Source organism: Symphalangus syndactylus, chromosome 2, assembly GCF_028878055.3.
Source record: "Symphalangus syndactylus isolate Jambi chromosome 2, NHGRI_mSymSyn1-v2.1_pri, whole genome shotgun sequence".
Lineage (NCBI taxonomy): Eukaryota > Metazoa > Chordata > Mammalia > Primates > Hylobatidae > Symphalangus > Symphalangus syndactylus.
Genome location: NC_072424.2, coordinates 110,638,602 through 110,664,575, shown reverse-complemented (window position 1 = coordinate 110,664,575; position 25,974 = coordinate 110,638,602). Strand labels below are relative to the sequence as shown.

Sequence of the window (25,974 nt, the reverse complement as noted above, 5' to 3'; positions counted from 1 at the left end):
GCCCTTGACATGGAGACAGCAACATGGGCCATCTCCATGTTGCTAAACTCACCACCCCTGAAGCCTGACTCATTTCTGGGATTTCTAGGATATAATAATTTTCCTTTATGTTAAGCCAGTTTGTGCCAGGTTTTTATTACTTGCAGCTAAAACTATCTTAAACAAACCAGTATCAAACCTTTGGGAATAGAGAACACTGTACTGTTCTATTCTTCTTATTCTAATCCTGGCAGTAAGACTTCCTCTATAATTTCCAAGACCTAATTTTTTTCTGAGACATCACTGGGCAGATATCTTTTTGCTTATAGAGGAATCATTCCTGATCCCTGCTACAGCCCACAGTGCCTCACTTTTTCCCCAAACCAGAAAGAAAAAAAAAAAATCTTTAGATACTAAAGGAGGCAAATGGCGTGAAGCCCAGAGACAAGCTATTTTTCTTTTTCCACTTCAAATAATGCTCAAATCTCAGCCAGTTTCTTTTCAACGGTTCACCACCACATCTAAAAATCTAAACGTGTGCTGTATTGGTTGTTGCCTTGAATTCCAAATTACCCTGAACACCCGTTCCTAATCATGGAGATCTTGATTGGAACTAAATTTGTTCTCTGTGTAGAAATCACTCATGTTCCAAGAGCAGTTTCTCCTCTGGTCAAATTAGCTGTGTAAATATTACAAATAAAAATATATGTAGGAGCAAATGGATTACAAAAAGGCATTTCCTTATAAATGATCCATATGACCCCAAATTAGAATGTGTCTTGCAAATAGGGAGAGCCTGGGAAAGATTATTAGACCATAACAACTGGTGCCCATAAACTGCCTTAGGCTTGTAGGCCAAATTCTCATCAGCGTAAGGTTTTAAAAAAAAAGGATGGCGGGGAAAACACGGGAAAGAGAGAGAGGAAAGTTTGAGGTATAAAATTTAAAAATCTTAAAATACAGGCCGGGTTTTGAAAAACAAGGGGAGGGATAGTTTGGGAAGAATGCATAGATTAAGGATTTCCTTGCCTTTTTCCAAATTTCTGCCTTTACTCTGTCTCCATCCTGTTGTAAGCAATTTAATTCATCCTTTCATAATTTTATAACAACTTGTATTTAAACTTGGATAGTGCTGAGAAAGAAAATAAACAAAACACACCCAACATCTTTTATCATTACGTTAAGCTTAGGGAGGATCTTTAGTGTGGTGCTTTCTCCCCTTATGAAGATAGTCAACCACATTATAAAAGGCTTAAAGGCATGAAAACACACACTTACAGCGCCATGATATTCTGCTGTTTTCCTAGGGAAAATCCTATTTATCCTATGCGTGAGTCAGTCCCATGGAAAAAAGCTGTGAAATTTTGGACATCAAGTCTCAATACAGGGGAAAAGTTCAGCAATAGAATACAATTGCTCCTTTTCCTTTGTCTCCTTCTATTATAACATTGAGTGGGAATTTGTTCATTTGATCTTCATCTAAGGAAAAGAAGTAAACAAATCTTGCTAAGTGTTAAGCCTGTTTCAAACCAACACTCTGACTATCCAGTGTTAGACTCTCAGGCAACAATGATTACAGTTTGATGGTATAATTTTCAGAGAATCCTGTAAGCCAAAGGAAAGAATTATATATATTTTGTCAGGAGAACTTTCTTTTTGAAATAGAACCACATATATGCTTTATGCTATTTGTATGTGTGTAAAATAAAACTATTACTATGAACACTGTTCATTATAGATAACAAGTAGTGAATTGATTGTAGCTTAGAATAAACTGTCTTACAAGAAATAAGAATATAGATACAAATCATAGTTCAATACTCACCTAAAACAGTTGTTAAAGCCATAGATCAATTCCTCTGAGTTTAGATGCTACACAAATCAATAATTTATAGACCACCACATAATAAATCATGCAAGTTCAAATTAGATACTTATTATTAAAATACCCATCCTATGAAACTCCTAGACACCATCAAAAAATTACTCCATTTGAATGCAACTGGTTAAAAAAGGACTCTGTGCATGTGTGTGTGTGTGTGTGTGTTTCCTTCTTCAAAAAGATGAGGCATCTGTTAGATAAATGTGAATGAGGAAAGACATTCCTTCTTAGCCATATCACACAATGTCTCCATTTTAACCAAGTATTTTACCATATCATGTCTAACTTTCTCTGCCTTCATTTTAAATGTTCTCCCACCCTCCACTAATCCATCGGATTTCCCACTAATCTCAAACATTCCCTTCCACTCCAAGACAGTCTTTAAATGCATCCCTCCAGATGCCACACTCAATTCTGCTATTATGATGATGATGACTTTGTTCTTGCTTGAGGAAAGCGGAAAAGTTCAGCCTCACTCCCACCACTATTTTCTTACTTGCCCTAATCCTTTGCATCTTAACTGCCTCCCCTCTCATCACTCCTCTGCAGCCTAACTGATATGTCTCACATCTCTTCATGACAGAATCACACATAAACGAGTCCCTGGTAACTCAGCTCTCACTTGCTTTGATTAACCAGTATTATTCTCTTCCCAACCACACTGTAGACCTACTGAGAGCAAGCACTTTGGTTCTCTCATAGAACAGCAATGTAAGCTACCAAAATTTGTATGTTGATTGATTCTTCCTATTTTTTTTTTCTGTAAATCCTGGCTACAGAAACTTGTTACAGAAAAAAAATACTTTAGTGGAAAAAAGCAAGTAGCAAAATAGTATACTACAGTACACTATAGAGTATAATTTGATTTGTGCTTAAAAAAATGATATACTTACATATGTTTCTATAGGCTGTAAAAGTTCTAGAAAAATGTACCTCAAGCTGTTCTCAGTAATTACCTCTGGAGAATTAATAGGTAAACAGGGCTTAAGTGAAAAGGCAAGAAGTGATAAGGGTTATAAGAGGCTTTAAATTTTCCTTTAAATTTTTTTTAATATTTGTAGGCCACAGTGGTTCACGCCTATAGTCCCAGGACTTTGGGAGGCCGAAGCAAGTGAATCACCCGAGGTCAGGAGTTCAAGACCAGCCTGGCCAACATGGTAAAACCCCGTGTCTACTGAAAATACAAAAATTAGCCAGGCATGGTGGCACACGCCTGTAATCCCAGCTACTCAGGAGGCTGAGGCAGGAGAATCTCTTGAACCCAGGAGGCAGAGGTTGCAGTGAGCTGGGATGGCACTACTGCACTCCAGCCTGGGCAAGAGAGTGAGACTCTGTCTCAAAAAACAAAATTGTGATATTTGCTTTTATATAATGAGCATTATTATTTTTATAATTTCAAAAACCTGGAAAAAGCAGAGAATTGACAAGTACAAACATTATATAATATGATTCACTTCAGTTTTTATGAATATTCCATGTTTTCAGAGGTGTTACCCAGCAAGTTTAAAACACAGGGCCAGATCCTGCTACCTGGAGACCTTTGAAATTGGCAGTCCAGCCAATTCAGCCACTTTTAACTCATTCAGTCAATTCGGCCACTATTAATACATTCGAAAAACTTACCATGTCATAGCTAACTGTTGCTTCTTTGAAGAAGTGCCATATGTAGATAAATATATATTGATAATTCACAAAATTTGAACAACCTCTCTGTTTATTTGGTTGAATTGATACCTTATAATGCAGGGGAAATAAAAGTCATCAATGCCACCTCCCTCATTGGGTAATCTTTTTGTACTATAACCTGGATGGATTCCCTCTGAGACTAGGCCTGTGCATACTCTGGCTGAGAAAGGTTTGACTGAGTACCATCGCCTTAGGGAAATTTGAGACTTGCTGGATTGTGATGGTTCTCAAACTTTAGCAGGCATCAGGATCACCTGAAGGGCAAACAGAGTGTTGGCCTCCCCTCCAGAATTTCTGATGCAGTAGGGTTTGGGATGGGGCCCCAATATTTGCATTTCTAACAAATTCCCAAGTGGTGGTGATGCTGAAGCTGCTGCTCCAGGAACCACACTTTGAGAAACATTTTTCGATGGCTACTGAGGCTAACCTTTGTTCTTTACTTTCTCTCTCTTTTTTTTTTCTTTTCTGAGACAAGGTCTCACTGTCAGTCAGGCTGGAGTGCAGTGGCACAGACCTCGGCTCGCTGCAGCTTCAACCTCCAAGGCTCAAGCCATCCTCCCACCTAAGCCTCCCAAGTAGCTGGAACTACAGATGCCCACCACCACGTCCAGCTAAATTTTATAATTTTTGTAGAGACAGGTTTTGCCATGTTGACCAGGCTGTTCTTGAACTCCTGGACTCAAGTGACCCACCTGCCTTGACCTCCCAAAGTAATGGGATTACAGGAGAGAGCCATCACACCCAGCCTTCTTCTTTGCTTTTCAAGTAGCAAGGAGACTCCTTTTCCCAACTTAAAGTCTATAGCCATTTTGATTCAAATAAAATTGATAAAAAGTAGATCGGCCAATTAATATTTCAATACTTAGAGTAAAATCTCTGGAGCTTTATAATCCCTGGGATTCATTTTTCTTCATCCAATCATTTTCTCTGCCTTATCACAATCAACATTTCTAAATTACCATTTACCTTCTCATCCCCTTCAATTTCTTATCAACTAACTAAAACCAAGAATCCTTGAAATCATATGAATAGGTTAAAAAGGAAAAAAAATTTAAAAATAACACTCCTAAAAACAAATCATTGTCATCTTCATTATCCTAATTGAAAGCATAGATATTTCCTGTGAACGTGTGTGCTTGAACCCGAAGAGTTTTCTCCACAGCACTTAAAGATTCTGGCAGGTTTCTTGGTCAATGATAGAACAAATTTATTCAAAATGAATTGTAGCCACTTGTTGGATGAAATAATTCGTTGTAACATGAAAATCATATATTCTCGTCATGTTCTTAAGAAGATTTTACTGACTTAAATGATGAGTTAGCAGTTACAAGATGCCTGGTGTCTATGTTAGAAACATACCAGTTGTTCAGGAAGGCAGCTTTTCCTGGCCTCCACTTAACAGAAATATCTCTTTTGGGACTCATAAAAAAGACACTGATAAACAACAATCTTAAGAACAAACTTCAACAAAAACTACAGTCATTACTTATGACTGCTTCTCCCTGCTTTCCTCAATGCCTGCCGAAGGCATAATGCCAAATGCAGTTCAGTAAAAACAATTCCACAAGGGGTCAAAGTAATCTGGTCAAAGCATGTAGCTGTCTGGTAGGCTGGCAAATATTAGAAAAATTGGAGAAGTAAATGGAATGCATATCCTTTTGGTACTGCTCTTCATTTTTTTTTTTTTTTTTTTTTTTTTCTTTATGGTTCTTGCTCTGTCGCCCAGGCTGGAGTGCAGTGGTGAAGTCCTGGCTCACTGCAACCTCCGCCTCCCGGGCTCCAGCAATTCTCCTGCCTCAGCCTCCTGAGTAGCTGGGATTGCAGGTACCCACCACCACACCCAGCTATTATTTGTATTTCTAGTAGAGACAGGCTGGTCTGGAACTCCTGACCTCAGGTGATCCGCCCACCTTGGCCTCCCAAAGTGCTGGGATTACAGGCAGGAGCCACTGTGCCCAGCCTGCTATTCAAATATTATTTCTAGAGACTACTATGGTAAGAGCCAGGCAGCTGAAAAGAAAGAGGGGAAGCAGTGTTACACACCCAGTGAGAGTGCAGGGGTGTATGTTGCTGCTAGTGCCGCTGGCGTGGTTGTGGGTGGAATTGTTGCTGTTAGAGGTATTGCAGTATGTGGCAGGCAGCTTGCAGTGAGAGGAGAAATGACTTCCTCCTCCACTTGTCATAATTTCACAAATACGCAGGCAGCCCTGGCCTTGTCTGCAGTCCCCTTCAATCTCTGGGCTCCAGCGGTGCATACTCTCCATGGGAGAACTGCTAAGTTTCCAGCCGGCTTTGGTGGGGCTGCAGCTGATTAAGTGGCTGATTTTCCGTTGACCTGCCTGTTAGCCCTAGTCCCATCCCTCAGGAAGGGTTTTTCCTGTGTAAACCCTGCAAACTGAAAGGTAACTAAAAAGACATCATGCCATGGCTATCCAGGACACTTTCAAATCCGTCACATTGACTTTTACAGGAAGGCCTGAAGACCTGCTCCACGTGCGTTTCAATATGATCATATGCGCCTTGAGAAACACAAAGAGCAAAGAATAATGCTATATTCTGCCACTGTTGACATACATTAAATAACATTTAAACTTTGTATATGTTGTAAAGAAGCGGGAGGATGTTCAAGAAGGACTATGTGCCTTTGTAAATAAAATATAAGTGGATTCAGACATGTCTGTGAAGAGGGGTAAAGAAACAAGATACTACCAAATGGTGTACCATAAAATGGGACTATCTTTTCGCCACTCTTTCAGTCCCTCCCTCTCAGTTAGATGGATCCACACAGGGAAATGAAGCTTTCAGTAAACAGGGGTCTGCAGTTATCGAGAGTACCAGCTAGCTCTTTTATTGGCATATAAACAGAGAGAGGGCTCAAATGCCCAAACTGATTGCTGACGTCTTAAATATTCCCTTTCCTCTGGGAAAGCTAACAGGAGAGTTTCTTTAGGGTCTGCTTCTCTTTCCAATTTCTACTTTTCTAATAGCTCTCCTCTCTTTCCAAGATACTCAAAAAATAAGAGTTTCTTAATTTTTGCGTTTGGGGAATTTGAGAATCAATTTGAACTTGAGAAGTTTGGATTGGATGCACACTGTATTCCAGAAAAAAAAAAAAATCAACTTACTGCTTTGGAAAGGCCAAAGTAAAAATAGATTTTTGTCTTCTTGAATTGTAGTGCTCTGAGTTCCCTTTTAGCTTGCAATGAAATATACACATTTATGGGACATATCTACTTAGACATGGAAATTAGACACTGGATTAAGTTTTTAAATGATATTTGAAAACTCCAAAGAAAATCAAACAAAAATTAACTTCTGAGATGGCTTATCATGTCAGTACTAGTATACATGGTGTAGTAAAAATGTCAAAGCAAAGTACTGGAACATTTAACATTAAGTTATACTTTGTGTAGAGCTTATTTCTCTTTAACATTTCAAATAGAATCTTATTAACACAAAATTTTGTTTTGGCAGTATACATTTCTGAAAGTTAGGAAACTTACCCCATCCTTATTTGCATCTTACAGAAACCTGGTGTGAAACACTAACTTTAAAGCCAAACTGTCTATAGTTTATTATTGGCTATGCAATTCTTTTGTTGTTGGAGCCAGTGGGTTAGATTATTTATGCCTCAGTTTCCTCCTCAATAAAGGAAGATAATAATGGTGTCTACATCATAGATTAGTCTAATAGATTAGTCCAATAGATTAGTCCCCTGACTAGCTTTTCTATCAGTCAGTGGAAAAATTAAGTATTTTAATTCATGTGAAAAAATTAGAAAAATGCCTAGCATATGGTCAAAAATTATTATTACTACTTTATAAAATCCGTATTCCTTAGATACTGCATCTCCTTTTTTTTTTTTTTTTTTTTTTGAGATGGAGTCTCACACAGCCATCCAGGCTGGAGTGCAGTGGCACAATCTTGGCTCACTGCAAGCTCCACCTCCTGGGTTCACGCCATTCTCCTGCCTCAGCCTCCCGAGTAGCTGGGACTACAGGCGCCCGCCTGGCTAATTTTTTGTATTTTTAGTAGAGACAGGGTTTTGCCATGTTAGCCAGGATGGTCTCGATCTCCTGACCTCGTGATCTGCTTGCCTTGGCCTCCCAAAGTGCTGAGATTACAGGTGTGAGCCACCGCACCCGGCCTGTTTCTCCTTTTAATCCATTTTGTGCAAATACTTTGTTAAATCCTTTTATTTGGCCACAAATTTTTATTATACCTAGGACTACAATACTTAAATCAGATAACAAAGTAATATATGGAAAAATCAGGATTCTTAGATTAACAGTAGCAAATGTGCAGTCTTCAAAGGCCCTGACCTTGGACCTGGGGATTCAAGGTGTCCAAAGTAAAGCTTTGATCTTTAAACAGGAAGCACCATATACATTTGTATAAACAATGGAGATAGACAGATAGACAAACCTCTCCAGCAATCTTGTTCACCATCATAAATTTTCTTTAAATTGGCCTCTACTCCCAAAACAATGTCTGGTTGGGCAGAAAAGAAAAACAAAAATAAGAAGTACCGTAATTGAAAAGTGATTGGGTAAGAGGGGGCTCTTCTGATCGTTTTCACATTCATCCCAATATTATTGCTGTCCCCCTATGTCCCCTCCTCCAAAGGGGAAAGAAAAAGTTACCACAGGTGGAAAATTGCTTCTGGCATTAATCCTCCTAGCTCAGATCAAGAAAATGCATATCAGTAATCTCTTCTGGAATAGCTGCCATTATTCATTTTAGTACCATGATGAAAATGCATAGGGAAAAAAGGCTCTTTGGCCACTTTCAAAGAAACTCACTGAAGAAATAAAATGAACAAGCTTATCTGTGCATACTAAAATCCCAATTTCATCCAACTTGATTAGAAAGCAGAAGTAAGACTCCATTTTTTTTTTTAGCGCATTTTATTCCCTTAGGGGTTTTGCCAAAAGGCAGACTCCTAAGTTATCAAACTCAGAATTTTCCCCAATCCCTTATTTTTCCAGTTTGCTTCTTGTGGTTAACTCCATTACTAACTTATAGCGATAAACACCTGGAGTCCATCAAAAACAAAGAGAGGCTTATTCAGTGGGTACAGCCCGGCCTGGTGAACACCCTGAGCAGAAACAAACTACATAATATAAGACTTGAGCAGGAATATGTTTTTTATGATGTGCCAGCATAAGGGGGATCAAAGGCTAAAGCCAAATAAATAGCAACTGGGCACCAGCAGAGGAAACATATTTAGACTTTAAAATAATCAAAAACAAACCCAAAGAACACTAACACCCTCCACTTTCGGCAGTCATATTTTCCCTCTTTTTAGACATGGCTTAAACCTGTCAAGAGTTCTGAAGCTAATCACTGAATCTAAAGAAGAATCCTGCCTTTCATTGAGGTTGTGACAATCACCAAAAAAGACTGGGCCTGAATAGATAGACCCTCCCCCCACTTCCCCCATCCCCTCAGCCTCTTCATGCCAACCCCCTCCTCCTTCCTCTATTGGCCTATTATTAAATTTACCTTGGCCACGTTATGGAATTTGCCGGCTGAAATTAACCCATTTATTAAGCTTGACTCCTCCTTATCTAAAACATCTCTAGGCAAACTGAAACAATCTGTCTGCCATCCACTGATTGGCAGGGGAAATTTTTCCAGGTGGTACAACTAGCTTCCTTCAAATGACTCGCCAACGTTATTTTAGCCTGGCAGAACCATGGAAAGAAGGCCTGAGCAACCCGTATTTGCTGCCATGTTTGGTACCCCCAATGTATTTACACAAACAATTTTAAAAGATTAGTAGTACTGAAAAGAAGTTGAGGATGGGGGGCCCAGCACCAAGGGGAGGAGGTAGATACAAGAGTGGAGAATTGACAGGCTCACCCCTAAGGGCAAAAAGCTACATCTGTATTTGATTTGTCAGGGATTTACATTAGTGAAACTTTAACTCTGCAGATGATACATAAGATTACACTTACAGAACAAGCTTATGCAAATATAGCTTAAACTCCATGGTATGTGGCCCAGACAGTGAATTCGGCAGATTTCATTGAGTCTGGTGGCTGGATCTAATAAATTCATTTACATGAAGGATCAGGACATCTGGAAAAGTAGCATGGTGGTTTATTGAAACATAAATAACATTAATTGAAAGGTTACAGGTATGCAAAACACTTCATGTAGGCGATACAAAATGTTATAAAGCTGCTTCCCTATTGGAATAAAGCAAAAGAGAAGACTGTCTTGCTAACATAAACAGAAAAGGTAATTTCCAGGATCTAATTTAAATGTCACTTTACACAGCGAGAGTGAGAAAGGCAACCCATTTTGTTATCCTGCCTTTGTAGTAAACCCTCTTTGGAAACCTACACTGGGCTGCCCTCCTGATACGTATCTTAGGCACTAATTAGCAGCAGCAAAGTAGTAACATAATTAAATTTATTTTCAGCTAGAAATCCCCAAACTGTCATGCCGTTTTGTAGACAGAAAAGCATGGTTGAGATCTCAAGCTATTTCTTCCGTGAGTTTATTTTTATTTTAGTGCTGTAATGTATACTCACTGGTAATGTGGATTGCCGGTAAATGTCTCATGGAGTTGGTTACCATCAGCATAATAACAAATTACCCAGCGGAAAATAAGCAAAGATTGATATCATATGATTTAAAAGCTGAGAGGAAAGCTCAAGTGGTTTACAATCACTTGAGTATCTCAAGATTAATTTATAACTTGGTAACCCATTCAAACACCCCTTCATCATTTATTCTCAAATAAAGAGATGACTTAACTGCTCAGTCACTCAAAATGCCTCCTGCCCAAACCAATAGCAAGCCATTCCTTTTAAAAGGACTGTTTTCTATAAGTCATTATCAACATGCTGACTTTGAGAAGTTAGGCAAATGAGGAAGCAGGAAATCTGACATTCTCTCAGGTATGGTAATGGAGTGGAGCCCACTCCAGAAACTCTATGTAGGTTTGACATAAAGTCATCACATAAAGAGCTGTTTGACCCAAATTGAAAGAAAAACTTCAACAAAAATTGTTTTTAAATGAAATAAGATTTAATGGAGTGATTGATATACTTTGGAGAATAATTTAACGAGATTTTTTTTTTGAGACGAGTCTCGCTATGTTGCCCAGGCTGAGTGCAGTGGCGTGATCTCGGCTCACTGCAAGCTCCGCCTCCCAGGTTCACGCCATTCTCCTGCCTCAGCCTCCTGAGTAGCTGGGACTACAGGTACCTGCCACCACTCCTGGCTAATTTTTTGTATTTTTAGTAAAGACGGGGTTTCACCATGTTAGCCAGGATGGTCTCGATCTCCTGACCTCGTGATCCGCCCGCCTCCGCCTCCCAAAGTGCTGGGATTACAGGCGTGAGCCACCGTGCCCAGCCAACAAGATTTTTTTAAAAGAGGCTAATATCCTAGATGACCTTTCTTTCCATTATATAATAAGAAATTAGACAACATGATTTGTGTTTTTAAAGCAGGTAATATGATTAGAAAATGAAACAAGTTTTTACTGACCATTCACATTTCAACTCTTTCCACCATGAATACAATTTAAAGGATGTGTGTTTTTTTTTTTTTTTTGAGACAGAGTCTTGCTCTGTTGTCCAGGCTACAGTGCAATGGTGTGATCAAAGCTCACTACAACCTCTACCTCCTGGGTTCAAGAGATTCTCCTGCCTCAGCCTTCTGAGTAGTTGAGATTACAGGCAACTGCCACCATGCCTGGCTAATTTTTGTACTTTTAGTAGAAATGAGGTTTCATCATGTTGGCCAGGCTGGTCTCAAACTCCTGACCTCAAGTGATCCTCCAGCCTTAGTCTCCCAAAGTGCTGAGATTACAGGTGTGAGCCACTGTGCCTGGCCAAGAATGTATAAAATTTTAATACAGGTGCTGATAGGGTTTCTGTCAGAAATTAAACTTAACTGATAACTAAAATTTGTCAAGTACAATAAATTGTCACAATAAGTTTCTTCCCCCAAAATGGATGTTTTTCCTTAAAAAAGCATTAAAAACGAAAAGATTTTTCATAAACAGCTAAATGACAATAGACACATTGAAAAAAAAAAAAGCAAGTCATGTTTATTGATTCCTGTGGCTCTCCAAAGAACAATTTTGAAGTTTTTATACAGAAATGTCAGTAGGTTGCACAGTGATAGAATACAAAACATTTGAATCTATTTCAAACAGATTGGCCTTATGGATGTAGTTCATCCAATAGGACATCTCACTGCTGCTCCTCCCATGGCACAGCTGGCCACCAGTGCTGCTGGGATGCCAGGAAGCACTTCTTTACATACATGGATAGTGGCCAGTCTGAACATTTTTTAAAATTTTACTTTAAGTTCCGGGATACATGTGCAGAATGTGCAGGTTTGTTACAAAGGTATATATGTGCCGTGGTGGTTTGCTGCATCTATCAACCCCCCATCTAGATTTTAAGCCCCACATGCATTAGGTATTTTTCCTGATGCTCTCCCTCTAACCCAATGCAAGGAAGCTGAGAGTCTTGATAAAAGGTTACGGGAACTGCTAACTAGAATAACCAGTTTAGAGAAGAACATAAATGACCTGATGGAGCTGAAGAACACAGCACAAGAACTTTGTGAAGCATACACAAGTATCAATGGCCGAATCAATCAAGCAGAAGAAAGAATATCAGAGATTGAAGACCACCTTGCTGAAATAAGGTATGCAGACAAGATTAGAGAAAAAAAGAATGAAAAGGAATGAACAAAGCCTCCAAGAAATATGGGACTATGTGAAAAGACCAAACCTGTGATTGGGGTACTCGAAAGTGGCACAGAGAATGGAACCAAGTTGGAAAACACACTTCGGGATATTATCCAGAAGAACTTCCCCAACCTAGCAAGACAGGCTAACATTCAAATTTAGGAAATACAGAGAACACCAGTAAGATACTGTTCGAGAAGAGCAACCCTGAGACACATAATCGTCAGATTCACCAAGGCTGAAATGAAGGAAAAACTGTTAAAGGCAGCCAGAGAGAAAGGTCAGGTCGTCTAAAAAGGGAAGCACATCAGACTAACAGCAGATATCTCTGCAGAAATCCTACAAGCCAGAAGAGAGTGGGGACCAATATTCAACATTCTTAAAGAAAAGAATTTTCAACCCAGAATTTCTATCCAGCCAAACTAAGCTTCGTAAGTGAAGGGGAAATAAGATCCTTTCCAGAGAAGCAAATGCTGAGGGGTTTTGTTACCACCAGGCCTGCCTTGCAAAAGTTCCTGAAGGAAGCACTCAACATGGAAAGGAAAAACCAGTACCAGCCACTGCAAAAACACCCCAAAGTATAAAGACCAATGACACTATGAAAAAACTGCATCAAATAATGACAGGATCAAATTCACATATTTGATATTATTAACAATATTAACCTTAAAAGCAAATGTGCTAAATGCCCCAATTAAAAGACACAGATTGGCAAATTGGATAAAGAATCAAGACCCACCGCTGTGCTGTATTCAGGAGATCTATCTTACGTACAACAACAAAAAGAAAACCCAGGGGTTGCAATCCTAGTCTCTGATAAAACAGACTTTAAACCAACAAAGATCAACAAAGACAAAGAAGGGCATTACATAATGGTAAAGGGATCAATGCAACAAGAAGAGCTAACTATCCTAAATATATATGCACCCAATAAAGGAGCACCCAGATTCATAAAGCAAGTTCTTAGAGACCTACAAAGAGACTTAGGCTCCCACAAAATAATAGTGGGAGACTTGAAATTTTTTTTAAATAGATCCAATACTTGGAAGAATATGACGGCTCCCTGACAAAAAGAAATGTATTGTTCATATTACTATACCAGGCCCCATTGTTCAGAGTAAGTTTTGATGTAATTAGAATGGCCAGCAAGTAGCCTACCCATCCAATTAAATCCTCACAATGAGTTTAACTAGGTAGGCTTCAGCGATTCAGAAGGTTAGTTTTCTTGGACACTTCCAGAAAGACTAAGATTAGATCTCAAATTCCAAACCATTTAATGCTCATCTGTGTTTTTGCAAATTTTTGACCACCAAGAAGGCAGAGTTCAATAGGAAATGCTCACTGACTTCCCCTTAAATCATTGTATGAAGTTCCAGTAAGAGTTTCTCAGCCCATGTGGGATTTAAGCAGGAAAAGCCACAGGTAATAAGAGGAAATATACAGAGCTCACAGAGGTCAAATTCGAGGTTTGTTTCCTATGCCGAGTCATCTATAATATTTACGCATTTAGTAAATGAGAATGCCTATTTCATTTACATGATTGGGATATAATCTATATTACAGAAAAGATGTTAAGAACCCTTGAAAACAGGGCTGCACATCTGTAACACGCTTTGATTGAACAAGTACAACTTAGGGACACCAAAGTGGTGAAATGAAAGAGAAAATTGGTTGGTGCACAAATGTGTCCCTGGTTGACAATTTAAACATTTACTAGTTCCAACACGTTAGGCAAGTTACCCAATGTATCTCACTTTGCTCAGATACTAAGTGGAGATAATAATTGTTCCTACCTGGGTAGTACTGTAGTAAGGATCGAATGTCTTGATACACTCATAATACACTGGGAATTGTGCCTGGCACATGCATCAGGCTTTGCTACTGCTACTACTACTGCTGTTGCTGCTGTAACCTAAGAGCCCAGCAGAGAATGGCATGTAACAGCTACCATATAATGATGTCTTCTACTATAATTTCTAGAAGGAGCTGAAAAATGGCAATAGGTTTCTGAGAATAGTTTATCAAAGTAATCTCACTTAATTCCAAAACAGTGAGTAACCGGAGGCCCATGGACAGGTCACCAATATGGAAAAAGGAAAGAAGCATTTTTTGAAGGGAAATCTTGAGACGATTAAGAGTGACTGATTTGAGAGCCATACACCAGAGTGAGAAATGCCTGAGACTAAAGACATCAGTCGCAGGAGTCAACGAAACAAAGAGAAAGAGAAAACTAAAAGAAGAAAAAATGTCAAAAAGGCGAGAGTGGTTAGAGGAACTTGAATCCAAGGATTGAAAGGAAGAGAGTAAGGAGAGTATATAACCATTAAAAAGGTGTGATTTCCCCAAAGCAGTCTTCAGCAGAGTTGTCGGGGCAGCAAGGTTCTGAAAGATACTGATGTAGTGTCGACTTAACCAACTGAACAGTCCATGTTAAACTAGTTATAAGTTCAGAAAGATATAAAAGGTACACAAGTATCACCTTATATAGAATGTAGAAGGTACTGAGTTCAAGATATTTTTGAAGGAAAGGAATATTAAAAGACTATTCCCATGACATCAACAATTACTTCCCTAATGTTCACAAACCTCATCTTGCCCCCTCCTGAACAACAGACCCATAATAACATCTGGATATACTTCAGACTCCTCAGGTATCACCAGCCCAGAGATGAACCACCTCCTCCACTGCCTCCTCTTCCAAAAACTTCCTCCTCGTTTGTCAGCAAATGACCTCACCAGAGTATCAGGTGGCCAAACTCAGTGCTTCCCTTCATCTCTTCCATTCACCTCCTTAGCCAATAAAACAGTAAATCCTGTTGACTCTGCCTCTTCCAGTTCTCTCAAATCTAGCCACCCCATCTCTTCTTAGCCACTGCCTTGTCTAAGACTTAGCAACATTTCATTCACCAGCTTAAAGTCTTTCATTGACTTTTTTGCCTACAAGTTAAAGTTCAAACTCCTTGGTAAAGCATATGTGGCTCTTTTTTAATTTTTAAAATATTTTTATTATTTCAGTTTTCTTTTTTTTTTTTTTTTTTTTTTTTTTTTTTTTTGTTTAAAATTTTTTTTTAATTTTTTTTTTTTTTTTTTTTTTTTTTTTATTTTTTTTATTTATTTTTTTTTTTTTTATTAATTTTTTTTGCATACAAAAACAATAAACATTTTCTAAAAATACATACAAACAAAAAGATGCGTATCAAACATATTAGGAAGGTTGCACATGGGAAGTTGGGGAATAGAAATGGGGGTGGGAGTTAAAATAAATGAGAGAGGGACTTTATATGGATCAGTGATAATAACTCAATCCTCTATTTGACAAAGAAGAGGGAGAAGGAAGAGGAAGAAAAAGAAAGTGGGATAAAGGATCAGAAAGGGAGGAAAATAGAAAAAATTAGAGTATGACTCCAGGGTAGACCTGTTTTGTTGTCATTGAGTTGGTTGGTTGGTTTGTCTGTTGTATTCTTCATGTTTCGCCAAGTTGGCCAGACTGGTCTCGAACTCCTAGTCCGAAGTGATCAACCCGCCTCGCCCCCTAGAGTGCCGGGACCACAGGCGTGAGCCACCACGTCCAGCCCCCACATTGCTTCTGGCCTCCATGGTAGACCTCCCAGACGGAGCGGCCAGGCAGAGGAGCTCCTCACTTCTACCCAGACACGGGGCGGCCGGGCAGAGGCGCTCCTCACTTCCCAGACGATGGGTGGCTGTGCAGAGGCGCTCCTCACTTCTTCCCGGATGGGGCGCCCGGGCAGAGGCGCTCCTCATTTCTTCCCGGACGGGGCGGCCGGGCAGAGGCGCTCCTCACTTCCCAGACTGGGCGGCCGGGCAGAGGCGCTCCTCACTTCTTCCCGGACGGGGCGGCCGGGCAGAGGCGCTCCTCACTTCTTCCCGGTCGGGGCGGCCGGGCAGAGGCGCTCCTCACTTCTTCCCGGACGGGGCGGCCGGGCAGAGGCGCTCCTCACTTCTTCCCGGTCGGGGCGGCCGGGCAGAGGCGCTCCTCACTTCTTCCCGGACGGGGCGGCCGGGCAGAGGCGCTCCTCACTTCTTCCCGGACGGGGCGGCCGGGCAGAGGCGCTCCTCACTTCTTCCCGGACGGGGCGGCCGGGCAGAGGCGCTGCTCACTTCCCAGACGGGGCGGCCGGGTAGGGGCACTCCTCACTTCCCAGACGGGGCGGCCGGGCAGAGGCGCTCCTCACTTCCCAGACGGGGCGGCCGGGCAGAGGCGCTCCTCACTTCCCAGACGGTGGGTGGCCGGGCAGAGGCGCTCCTCACTTCCCAGACGATGGGTGACCGGGCAGAGGCGCTCCTCACTTCTTCCCGGATGGGGCGGCCGGGCAGAGGCGCTCCTCACTTCTTCCCGGATGGGGCGGCCGGGCAGAGGCGCTCCTCACTTCTTCCCGGATGGGGCGCCCGGGCAGAGGCGCTCCTCACTTCTTCCCGGACGGGGCGGCCGGGCAGAGGCGCTCCTCACTTCTTCCCGGACGGGGGCGGCCGGGCAGAGGCGCTCCTCACTTCTTCCCGGACGGGGCGGCCGGGCAGAGGCGCTCCTCACTTCTTCCCGGACGGGGCGGCCGGGCAGAGGCGCTCCTCACTTCTTCCCGGGCGGGGCGGCCGGGCAGAGGCGCTCCTCACTTCTTCCCGGACGGGGCGGCCGGGCAGAGGCGCTCCTCACTTCTTCCCGGACGGGGCGGCCGGGCGGAGGCACTCCTCACTTCCCAGACGATGGGTGGCCGGGCAGAGGCGCTCCTCACTTCCCAGACGGTGGGTGGCCGGGCAGAGGCGCTCCTCACTTCCCAGACGGTGGGTGGCCGGGCAGAGGCGCTCCTCACTTCCCAGACGGTGGGTGGCCGGGCAGAGGGGCTCCTCACTTCCCAGACGGTGGGTGGCCGGGCAGAGGCGCTCCTCACTTCCCAGACGGTGGGTGGCCGGGCAGAGGGGCTCCTCACTTCCCAGACGGTGGGTGGCCGGGCAGAGGCGCTCCTCACTTCCCAGACGGTGGGTGGCCGGGCAGAGGCGCTCCTCACTTCCCAGACGGTGGGTGGCCGGGCAGAGGCGCTCCTCACTTCCCAGACGGGGCGGCCGGGCAGAGGCACTGCTCACTTCCCAGACGGGGCGGCCGGGTAGAGGCACTCCTCACTTCCCAGACGGGGCGGCCGGGCAGAGGCGCTCCTCACTTCCCAGACGGGGCGGCCGGGCAGAGGCGCTCCTCACTTCCCAGACGGTGGGTGGCCGGGCAGAGGCACTCCTCACTTCCCAGACGATGGGTGGCCGGGCAGAGGCGCTCCTCACTTCTTCCCGGACGGGGGCGGCCGGGCAGAGGCGCTCCTCACTTCTTCCCGGACGGGGCGGCCGGGCAGAGGCGCTCCTCACTTCTTCCCGGACGGGGCGGCCAGGCAGAGGCGCTCCTCACTTCTTCCCGGGCGGGGCGGCCGGGCAGAGGCGCTCTTCACTTCTTCCCGGGCGGGGCAGCCGGGCAGAGGCGCTCCTCACTTCTTCCCGGACGGGGGCGGCCGGGCAGAGGCGCTCCTCACTTCTTCCCGGACGGGGCGGCCGGGCAGAGGCGCTCCTCACTTCTTCCCGGACGGGGCGGCCGGGCAGAGGCGCTCCTCACTTCTTCCCGGACGGGGCGGCCGGGCAGAGGCGCTCCTCACTTCTTCCCGGGCGGGGCGGCCGGGCAGAGGCGCTCCTCACTTCTTCCCGGACGGGGCGGCCGGGCAGAGGCGCTCCTCACTTCTTCCCGGACGGGGCGGCCGGGCGGAGGCACTCCTCACTTCCCAGACGATGGGTGGCCGGGCAGAGGCGCTCCTCACTTCCCAGACGGTGGGTGGCCGGGCAGAGGCGCTCCTCACTTCCCAGACGGTGGGTGGCCGGGCAGAGGCGCTCCTCACTTCCCAGACGGTGGGTGGCCGGGCAGAGGCGCTCCTCACTTCCCAGACGGGGCGGCCGGGCAGAGGCACTGCTCACTTCCCAGACGGGGCGGCCGGGTAGAGGCACTCCTCACTTCCCAGACGGGGCGGCCGGGCAGAGGCGCTCCTCACTTCCCAGACGGGGCGGCCGGGCAGAGGCGCTCCTCACTTCCCAGACGGTGGGTGGCCGGGCAGAGGCGCTCCTCACTTCTCAGACGATGGGTGGCCGGGCAGAGGCGCTCCTCACTTCTTCCCGGACGGGGGCGGCCGGGCAGAGGCGCTCCTCACTTCTTCCCGGACGGGGCGGCCGGGCAGAGGCGCTCCTCACTTCTTCCCGGACGGGGCGGCCGGGCAGAGGCGCTCCTCACTTCTTCCCGGGCGGGGCGGCCGGGCAGAGGCGCTCTTCACTTCTTCCCGGGGGGGGCGGCCGGGCAGAGGCGCTCCTCACTTCTTCCCGGGCGGGGCGGCCGGGCAGAGGCGCTCCTCACTTCCCAGACGATGGGTGGCCGGGCAGAGGCGCTCCTCACTTCCCAGACGGTGGGTGGCCGGGCAGAGGCGCTCCTCACTTCCCAGACGGGGCGGCCGGGCAGAGGCGCTCCTCACTTCCCAGACGGTGGGTGGCCGGGCAGAGGCGCTCCTCACTTCCCAGACCGTGGGTGGCCGGGCAGAGGCGCTCCTCACTTCCCAGACGGTGGGTGGCCGGGCAGAGGCGCTCCTCACTTCCCAGACGGTGGGTGGCCGGGCAGAGGCGCTCCTCACTTCCCAGACGGTGGGTGGCCGGGCAGAGGCGCTCCTCACTTCCCAGACGGTGGGTGGCCGGGCAGAGGCGCTCCTCACTTCCCAGACGGTGGGTGGCCGGGCAGAGGCGCTCCTCACCTCCCAGACGGGGCGGCCGGGCAGAGGCGCTCCTCACCTCCCAGACGGGGCGGCCGGGCAGAGGTGCTCCTCACCTCCCAGACGGGGCGGCCGGGCAGAGGCGCTCCCCACCTTCCAGATGGGGCGGCGGCCGGGCAGGGGCTGCAATCCCAGCACCCTGGCAGGCCAAGGCAGGCGGCCGGGGGGTAGAGGCTGCCGCGAGGCCAGACCACGCCACCGCCCTCCAGCCCGGGCAACACCGAGCACTGGGTGAGCGAGACTCCGTCTGTAGTCCCAGTACCTCGGGAGGCTGAGGCGGGCAGAGCACTCGGCGTCAGGAGCTGGCGACCAGCGTGGCCAAGATGGCGAACGCGTGCCTGCATCCAAAGGAGAAAAGGCAGGCAGCGGTGGCGGGCGCCGGCAATCCCAGGCAGTCCGCGGCGCGGGCAGCAGCAAGCCGAGTAGATTGTAGCCTGGGCCAGAGAGGGAAAGAAAGAAAGAAAGAAAGAAAGAAAGAAAGAAAGAAAGAAAGAAAGAAAGAAAGAAAGAAAGAAAGAAAGAAAGAAAGAAAGAAAGAAAGAAAGAAAGAAAGAAAGAAAGAAAGAAAGAAAGAAAGAAAGAAAGAAAGAAAGAAAGAAAGAAAGAAAGAAAGAAAGGAAGGAAGGAAGGAAGGAAGGAAGGAAGGAAGGAAGGAAGGAAGGAAGATTATTTCAGTTTTCTTTACTTTTTTTTATATAGTCAAGGTCTCACTGTGTTGCCCAGCCCAGTCTTAAACTCCTGGCCTCAAGCGAACCTCCTGCCTCAGCCTCCCAAAGTGCTGGGATTATAGGCATAAGCCACCATACAGCCACATACGCAGTTCTTTACCATACCAAAGACAGAGAAGGGGAATGCTTACAGAGGCAAGTGTTTTGTTGTTAATAGTTTGTGATATAGAGTGCTTAATTTTGCTGGAATTACTTTTCTTCTCAGCCTAGTTCAAAAAGAAACAATGACAAGAGAAAGAGCACCTCACCAATCATACCGTTCCCTACTGTCAATTCATTACACTCTCTATCACAGAACGTACCATGAATGTTTCACAAATCTGGATATCTGAACATGTTATTTCCTGTCTCTCTAACTGGCAGGCTCCCACCCATCCATCAAGATTCAGCTCAGATATCACCTGCTCTATGCAGCTTTTCCCAACTTCCCAAGGCAAAGTTCATTCCTCTCCATTGTGTTACCACAGCATTTTAGGACCTCTCCCATGAAATATATTTTTCATTTAGAATTTCATAGCCAGGTTCTCTAGGGCCAGGCATAATTCACAGGAGGTGCTTAATAAATGTCTATAGAACAAATTGAATCTAGAGGTGTCTAAAATGACAGCTCCATCAGAAGTAGGTAACAAAGCAAATGTATCAATTAAAATAATTTCTTAAAGACAGATGGATGAATATCGCTTAAGCAGAAAAGAATTCCCAAGAGCTACTGTTGGCAACTAAACATAGTTAAAAAAAATGAGCTGGAAAAGAGTTACAAGAAAAATAATTTACATTTCAAATCATTATTTACTTGTGGTTCTAACCTTGAGAACATTTTAGCTGGATAAGTGTAGTCATGCTTGTTGGGGGAAAATCCAAGTTTTTCATTGTCTGGTACACACCAAGCAGTACAACCACTTCCTTTTCCCAAATAATTCCTTTAGTCCTGAATCTTGTCCACAAATTTGTTCACTGCCAATCTTTCCACACTCTCCATGCTACTTTAGAATCTCTTGTCCTCACCACATTTGTGAGTAAAATTGGGTGGCTGTGCCTACTTGGTATTGCCACACAACTAGTAGAAAAAAGGAGTGAGGGCCAGTGCCTGAGGGCCCAGCCAGCTAAAGTCCTATCTGCCACCCAGGAATAATGTTAGGAAGACAGTGTAACTTCCCTTTTCCTACACTTCAATTTCCAGCCATTACAAACTATTCTAGTGATTTGTTTCACCCCTTCTTACCTCGGACTGCCCTAACATTACCTATTTGAAGGTGGACACCATCTATACTCATTTGCTGGGCCTACTGTAAGAAGTGCCGCTTAAATCTCTAGGCCCAACCGGGTGCGGTGGCTCACGCATGTAATCCCCGCACTTTGAGAGGCCGAGGGGGGCAGATCACGAGGTAAGGAGATCGAGACCATCATGGCTAACACGGTGAAACCCCGTCTCTACTAAAAATACAAAAAATTGGCCAGGCGTGGTGGCGGGCACCTGTAGTCCCAGCTACTCTGGAGGCTGAGAAAGGAGAATGGCATGAACCCGGGAGGCAGAGCTTGCAGTGAGCCGAGATCACACCACTGTGCTCCAGCCTGGGCGACAGAGAGAGACTCCATCTCAAAAAAAAAAAAAAAACTCTAGGCCCAAGCTTTGGTTACATCCATTCTAGTTATTTTCATAAAACAGTTCTGTAGTTTGACACCTGAGGCTCTGTGAGTGATTGCAAAGAAGGTAGTTTTAAAACATGGCCTCAAAACTCTCGACACCCTCCTATGAGGTGGAGCACATGTTCCACTCCTTGTGCCTGGGCTGTGGGGTGGCGTGACCCATAGACAAAGGAAATGCCACTGTGTCAGCTTTTGAGCCCAGACCTTAAGAAACTGACGAGATCTACTTCCTGTCTCTTGGGACACTGGCTCTCAGAACACAGCCACCATGCTCCTAGGAAGCCCAAGCAGCTCAGGTCAACTGGAACCAAGGCCCCTGGCTCACGGTCCTGACAGCTTCAAGCTGACGGCCAGCACCCACTTGCCAGCCAATACGAATGAGTCATCTTGAAAGTAAATCCTCCAGACCCCCGGGGAGCTGCCCTATCTGATGCTAGGAGGCACGGAAAAGAGTTATCCCTTCTAGCATCACTCAAATGACAGACTGAGAAACAAAATAAATGACAGTCATTATTGTAAGCCTCTAATTTTTAGGATGGTTTGGTACAGAGCAATATATAACTGATAGAGCAAAGTAACTGACCAATGAATGATAAGAAAGTGTTCAATTCCAGACCAGGTTTTCATATTAAAAAAAAAAAAATACTGGATTTATAAGCTGAAAATGCCTTTCTTAACTTATTATTCTCAAAAAGTTTAAATCATACAAAAGTCATGAGATGAGTTACCCATCATGTACGTACCCATGACCTACCTTAAATAATTTTTAATGAATGGTAAATCCAACATGAATTTTAAAGCAAATCCAAGGCATCATATCATTTCATTCTTAAATACTTGCAGTATGTCTTTAACAGAAATCAATTATTTTTTAGAAAACATTTAAAAATACCATTTTTGCATCTAAATTAGCAAGTCTTTAGTAGAATCTTAATATTACCAAAGATCCTATCACTATTCAAAAAAATTTTTTGAGACAGGGTTGGCTCTGTTACTCAGGCTAGAGTGCAGTGGTGCAATCTCTGCTCGCTGCAACCCTGCCCTCCACACTCAAGTGATCCTCCTACCTCAGCCTCCAGTGTAGCTGGGACCACAGGCATGAGCTCCATGCCTGGCTGGTTTTTTGTATTTTTAGTAGAGACCGAATCTCGCCATGTTACCCCGGCTGATCTCAAACTCCTGAGCTCAAGCGATCCCAAAGGATTACAGATGTGAGCCACCATGCCTGGCCTGTTTTGCTTTTTTTAAATTTGTTAAAGTCTGTATTCACACAGGGCATTAAGCAGATTTATTATTTAACTGTCATTAAAAAATCTGTAGATTCTCCCTCTTGTTTTATTGTTTCATCATTTTTATTTACTGAAGACTCCTTGTCATTTGTCTTGTAGATTTTATCGTATTCTGGATATTGCCAACTGTATCTTTGTGGTTTGGTTTAACAAGATCTTCTGTCCCCTATACTTGGGTTGTATACAAATGCTTGGTACACTTCAATCGGATTTTTAAAATTTCTTGTTTTGCTGAAAATCGATGCTTTGAGGGTTTTCTCAAAAGTGATATTTGAGTCATGAAAGACACAGTATGTCTTTGTTTTACAATCTTATTACTGAGAGAGCAGTGGCCCAGTTCAGACTTGGTGACAGTGCCAGTTACTTAAAAAACAACTCCTTGAGTCTAATGATAGCCATGCAGGTTCATTAGACAGAGATCAGATCTTCTCCTACATAACTCTGACTTTTACTGCCTTGCCCTCCACAACACAAATAACATAAACTCATTCATTTTACAAACAGTAAACATAGATGAATAAAGTAAAATACTTGTCTTCAAGAAGATCATACTCCAGTGGAACACAGAAATGTGAAATTTATAGGACAAAGTGGCAACCACAATTACAGAGATAAGCAGTGTCGCAGAGACACCTGCCTGGGCTTACTTCTCTTTTGCCAGTGAATGAGGCTTTCCCCAGGTCATCAGCAGAACAGCAGATAGTATGGTAGCCAAGAACACAGACTCTAGCATAAGCTACTGTCTGGTTTCAAGTCCTGGCAACATCAGTTCAAATCCTCTAACCTCTGTCTGCCTCAATTTCTTTATCTATAAAACAGGGATAATAAGAAAACAACAACAGATTATTAAGGTAAAGATCATTAAAGTCGAATTATCAAAATTAATGCATGAGAAACACTTAAATCAGTACCTAAAACACAGTAGATATTTATTTGCTCCTATGGAAGTTACCATGAAAATGTATGGCCCTAATAAAATGTTTAAAATCTCTTTTGAGATAATAGGCTACTAGATCGGTACCAAAAAGTCCTGCTTGTTAGGAAAGGCTAGGTCTCAGCTGAAAGAAGCCTCAATCTAGTGTAGATTTTTTGAAGACTACAATAGAATATATAGACACAGGGACCTGAGTATAGGCAGAGTAAGAAGTTGTCTATTCAGAATTGTTTTAGGACTTTGCCCTTGTTCCAAATAAACTATCTTCCCATAGAGCCATTGGAAGTGCCTCTGGGTCAAGAATTTCAGGATGGATGGTCTCATTTGTCTGGGAAGGAGTAATATATCTAGATCACTGAACCTGGCAAAGCTTCATTTTTCAGATTAGTCATTCTCTTTTCTTTAAGACTTTTCTTGAGGAACCAAATACAGGAGAAGTCAGTTTGATGTTAGGAGGAGGTCGGGAATGTTCTAGGCCTTCAAATATGTCAGCAGAACAGACTCATGTAGGGTAATGAAGTAAAAGGCTATAATCACCCAGTGAGTAGCTTGGTATCAGGTATCCAAGATAGCAGTGAACAGATATCCTAAAGGCAACCCTCACTGCATAGTTTATGCCAGGCTAAACTTTAGCCTCCCTTCATGCTGTCTCCTTCACACCTATCCTGCCATATAGCTAATATCCCTTTGTTTAGTTCAAAACTCTTTCCTTAGCCAAAAACTATACTCGGGAAAGCATCTAAAAGGATCTGAGGCAAACCACTTATACTTTTGGTTTTAAGACTTCTTTTAAATTGTAGAATGAAAAGTTATACTTCTCATTAAAGACCTTCCAAGACTTTGAAAAGAGTAGTGCTTGCTTTTACCAGGGAAGCCTTCCTCATGCCCCTGGGGCATAGGATACAAACATTTAAGGAAAATCTGTGTGCCCTGATGACACAGGACATGTTATCTGGGGACATCTCCAAGCTTAAAAACAAACAAATGACAGCACAACAAACAGAAGACAGCTCTGCATTAAGATGCTGCAGACCTTGGCCTTGAGCTCTCACCTGCAGCACAAAGGCGTGCCATTGGCTTGCATCACTCTGTCTCTGTTGCTTTGCATTTCTCATATGTCAAATAATGCTACCAAAATAGAATCATATGAAATGACCATTATACATCCTGGTTTAGGGAAATCAAGAAAAAAAAAGATTTAATCTTGTTTAGTCTAGTACCCCTGAATGGGGAATGGCAGTTAGGGAATAGGAAATTGAAAGTAAATATGTAAACCATGCTTAGACAGCAAAGTTGTTTTCAGATCTGGACACTTTGAATACCAAAACCAGAAGTCTGAATCTGATATGAAAGGAGTCATTATAGATACTTAAAGGAAATCCAGGCTGTAGGGAATCAGTATGAAGGTTAGAGAGGAGTGAGAAAAGGCAGGCAAACCAGAGTAATCCAGATGTGACAGGTTATGTGTACAAGTTACTGTGAGAACCTGTGGCTCACATGGTAGCTGTGAGAAAATGAAAGACAATGAATGTGAATGATACAAAAAGAAAGAGACTGATGCCAGTAAGGCTGTAAGAAATCAGAGAGAGGAAATAAAGGTGACTACATTTTCAAACTTGGACAGCCATGAAAATGGTGAATATTCAACTGAAATAAACCCAAGGCCAGGTGTGGTGGCTCATGCTTGTAATCCCAGCACTTTGGGAGGCCGAAGCACACAGATCACTTGAAGTCAGGAGTTCAAGACCAGCCTGGCCAAAATGGTGAAACGCTGTCTGTACTAAAAATGCAAAAATTAGCCAGGTGTAGTGGCAAGCACATGTAATCCCAGGTACTTGAGAGGCTGAGGCACAAGAATTGCTTGAACCCAGGGGGCGGAGGTTGCAGTGAGCTGACATTGGCCAGTGCACTCCAACCTGGGTAACAGAGTGAGACTTTGTCTCAGGAAAAAAAAAAAAAAGTCTTAAATAGCATAAAATATTTTATGTTGAGTGGATTTATTGGTAAGAATTTGGTTATTAATCATGGAATTCATCCTGGACTGCTGAAATTATTCTTTTTTCTATATTTCTTTATTAAATGCTCAAATAAATGTAAAAAAACTCTTTGAATTTATTATTAACTCCAGCAATACACAGCTTTTTAAGTAGGAGTAAATTATTCTTATTTTTTAGAATGAACGGTGGCAGAACCCCATGAATATGAAAAGGTAGTGATGCTTCACCAAACCAAAGCTAGATGAGAGTAACCATATTAGAAAGCATTAAGTATTGCACCAAATCTCTCAGTAAACTTACAAAATGGAATTTT

General features: G+C 43.9%; 1 long non-coding RNA gene across 1 annotated transcript in view; it reads right to left on the bottom strand.

The window, feature by feature from the left end:
• The window catches only part of LOC129473687 (uncharacterized), a 63,544-nt gene extending 38,144 nt beyond the window's left edge, over nucleotides 1-25,400 (bottom strand). Inside the window, exons 1-2 of the long non-coding RNA XR_010118896.1 lie at nucleotides 24,717-25,400; nucleotides 23,378-23,538 (exon numbers count right to left, since the gene is read on the bottom strand). This is a non-coding gene — a long non-coding RNA (uncharacterized lncRNA). The remainder of the gene's footprint in view (nucleotides 1-23,377; nucleotides 23,539-24,716) is intronic.
• Nucleotides 25,401-25,974: the final 574 nt, after the last annotated feature.